Genomic DNA, 3,672 nt, shown 5'->3' on the forward strand with positions numbered 1-3,672 from the left:
ATAAACTTATGTTTCAAATTTTACTGCTATCAATAAATTTTAACTAGCCTCTGTACAAGTACTTTTTTTTTTTTTTTTAATTCATTCTGTCGATCTGCCTTCATAGTGTTTCCAAGACTATAAATCTTTACAGAAGCAGACTGCCACATCTTTCTCTTGTGGAGTGGCTGATGGGTTTGAGTTGCCAATCTTTCAGTTAGCATCAGAGTGTTTAACCACTGAGCCATCAGGGACATTTTCTCAAATCTTGTTGTTGTTGTTAGGTATAGTTGAATCATAATTCATAGTGACCCAATGAATGAAACAACAGAATGAAACACTACCTGATCCCACTCATAATTGTTGCTATACTGGAGCATATTATTGCACCTACTGTGTCAATCCATCTGATTAAGGGTCTTCTTCCCTTTTCCACTGATCCTCTATCAAATATGATATCCTTCTCCAGGTGCTGGTCCCTTCTGACAACATGACCACTGAACACAAGACAAATCCTAGGGAGCCTTTATTATCATTTTTTTTTACTGACTCCTTGAACATTGTTTGAAAGACATCTAATTTGCATTGATGATCTGGGTCTTAAATGCCAAGTCATCAAATGACAAAGCTGTTTGTCCTGAGCTTAGTCTTTTTTAACTGTAGGTCTTTATCACAATACAGCAGTCTCTCAAAACACCAGCTAAATAATTTTTTATTACAAAAAAAAATGTACAGTATAAGGTGAGAATATACAAAGTGTAATATTTTTTCTTACACTTTATAATAGATTATTGCAACATGCCCAGAACACTGGTGCCTCAGAAACATCATTGGATCACAAAGGATTGTATTTTTGTGGGATTTTGTCCCACCCTTTGTCACATATGTCTCTTACTCTGACTTCTAGATCACCTCTTCCTACCCTTCAGCAACTGTCACCTTAAGGTTGTCACTACTATGGGCCACAGTATGCCTTGCAGCAGGGTCAGATGATCTTTACCTTTGAAACCTAACTGGTAGCACAGAGAAAGAGAGACAGAGACAAAGAGAGAGAGACAGAGACAGAGAGTGAAAGACAGAAAGAGAGAACTTACAAAAACCTGAGGCAATGGAGTGCCATTTCTTTCATTGTGTCTTAATCTGACTCTAGTTACAAATTGGAGACAAAGAGAGGAGTGAGTAATGGGTGAGAATTCCATTAAATTGGTTTCATTTACTTGGTAAATTTCTTCAACGGAGGTCAACAAAAGCATTAACAGCTTTTATGTAAATGGGCAAACAATTGCTTCAACTAGTCAGGAAGCTCAATCCATTTTCAGTCCCTGTTCTAGTTAGTTATTCCCATTTTAACTATCAGGCTCACTTTCTACTGCTGATTAGCATCCTAAATTCTGCATAAGTTGCTTGACAATACTGTAAATTCTACCGATGTAACTAAAAATCAACAACTCATAGATTCATTTCTTTCAAATATATCTTACTTCTGCTGATGCAATAGATAGGTACTGTTAGCACTGAACTTAATAGTCACTAGATTTCCTTCTATGCCTTGAACAAATATTTAAGAATTTGAACATGCCATTATCATTTCAATTCTCTTGCACTCTTAGGAAAATCTGCCTAACTTGTCAGTTTTGGAATTGATCATATGCTTAGAGGGCATCAGTATAAGTAGTTGTTTACTAAAACTGTCCTGACTTATTTTAACTAACACCAAGTATTCATAATTTTTCATTAAAATAAAATAAAATTTTATTAGTTATTTATTTTATTAGTTAATTATTTTAACTAACACCAAGTGTTCATAATTTTTCATTAAAATAAAATAAAATAAAACTTTGGAGAATGTTAATCTAAATAGCATGCCAGGAAAATCAGTGTAAGCCAGATGTGTTTCAGGAAAACTAGACATACTGCCACCCTATCAAGATGATTCAGGATTTCTAATGCCTCCAAGCACCTGGGCAGGAGCAAATGGAAAGCATCTGTGAAAGAAGATAAAATCTTTGGGTTCATTTCTTTCCATATGTAATTTTTCAAATACAATGTCCAGCTCAAAATAAAAGATATCAGTCACCTGAAAAGATAAGACAAACTGAGTAAGAACCAGGAGAAATAATAAACAACAAAACAATAAACACCTTAGATATCAGAATTATGAAACTGAGCTTATAAAATAATAAGCCAAATCAGAAATTTATCTCAGTAAAATGGAAACTATAAAAATTGCCCAAGCTGGTTAAAAATCAAACAAATAACTTTTTAAATCTGAAAAAAATAGTATATGAATACACAAAATTTAGAAAATAATGGAGACATTTAATACCATTTAATGTCATTTCATCACAGACTAGTAAATCAACTCTGAAGACTTCTACATGAATGTGAGGAAGTAGTGACATAGACTCAAGGAAAACTTTTTTTTTTTTTTTTTTTACTATAAGAGGTTCTAGTTTGTTCATATCATTTTTTAAATCAAGGTTACTTATAATTCACGTTTTGAATTTTACTTTTTACTAATTTTTCAATATACAGTATTAATTTACATTTCATAGTCTTCATTGAAATTTCCTCATCTTCAAATTGGTATTTTAACTCTGATGTTTGTTATTGTCTGCTATCTTTAACTTTAATTGCTTGTCTTCATGTGTTTTTTGTGATTTTGGATTTGAGCATGTATTCTAAAGGGTGTGCCCTCTGTAACACACTTCCCCCATACGCCACTACTCTCAAAACCCTTCAATGTTTGCTGTTTTATTTTTAACTCAGCACTTCTTTGACTCTCAAGAATTTTTATGATGTGACTCTTGTTTGCAAGTCCCATTTATCTCCAGGCACTTTCCTTGTCCTCTATTACCATAAAATTATTATTATTTTGTATTTAGTACTACTTATAATTCTACAAATAGTAATATTCTCTTATATTATCCTCCACTCAATCTCTATCTTCCTCTTCCTCCTTCCTTCTTCTTCATTTTAACACTTAGTCTTTTATGCTTCAGTTTAGAAACCTATAACAAAGGATCACTTGGGGATGAGTGGACAGAAATACATTTGACCCTTGAATAACATGAGTTTGAATCACTCAGATCCACTTATACACAGATTTTTTTTTTTTTTAAGGTATGGATCTGGGAGAAATTCAAGAGCAATCAGGTGTTACACCAGAGGAATTAACAGAAGAAACCTTGATGAAGATGAATGCTTTTGAACCAATGCTAGATGGTGAAGAACAAAAAATATAAAAGCAGCAGTGCCAGAAAATAAACTGCCATTACACAACCTTGCAGAAGGGTTTTGATTATTAAAGACTGCTTTTGACATCTTATATGACATGGACCCCTCTATAATAAAGGCACTGAAATGAAAGCAAATGATGGAAGAACGATTGTTACCAAATAGCAACATTTATAGAGAAATGAGAAAGCAAAAGGTCAGACAGAAAGTGCAATATGTTTCTGTAGTTACATTGATCGTGCCTGCGTTCCTGAGCCCATTTTAGCTCTTCCACCACTTCCTTCTCTGCCACCCCTGAGACAATACAACAATCCCTCTTCTTCCTCCTCCTTCTTAGCCTACTCAAGGTGAAGATGATGGAGCTTGAAGTAAAGGCTTCCAGTCAAGAGTAATCAACTAGTAGTTAAGTTTTTTTAGTCAAAACTTATACATGAATTTTTTGACTGTGCAAGGCTG

This window comes from Orycteropus afer, unplaced genomic scaffold, assembly GCF_000298275.1.
Source record: "Orycteropus afer afer isolate SDZICR_OR568_19922 unplaced genomic scaffold, OryAfe1.0 scaffold00465, whole genome shotgun sequence".
Taxonomy (NCBI): domain Eukaryota; kingdom Metazoa; phylum Chordata; class Mammalia; order Tubulidentata; family Orycteropodidae; genus Orycteropus; species Orycteropus afer.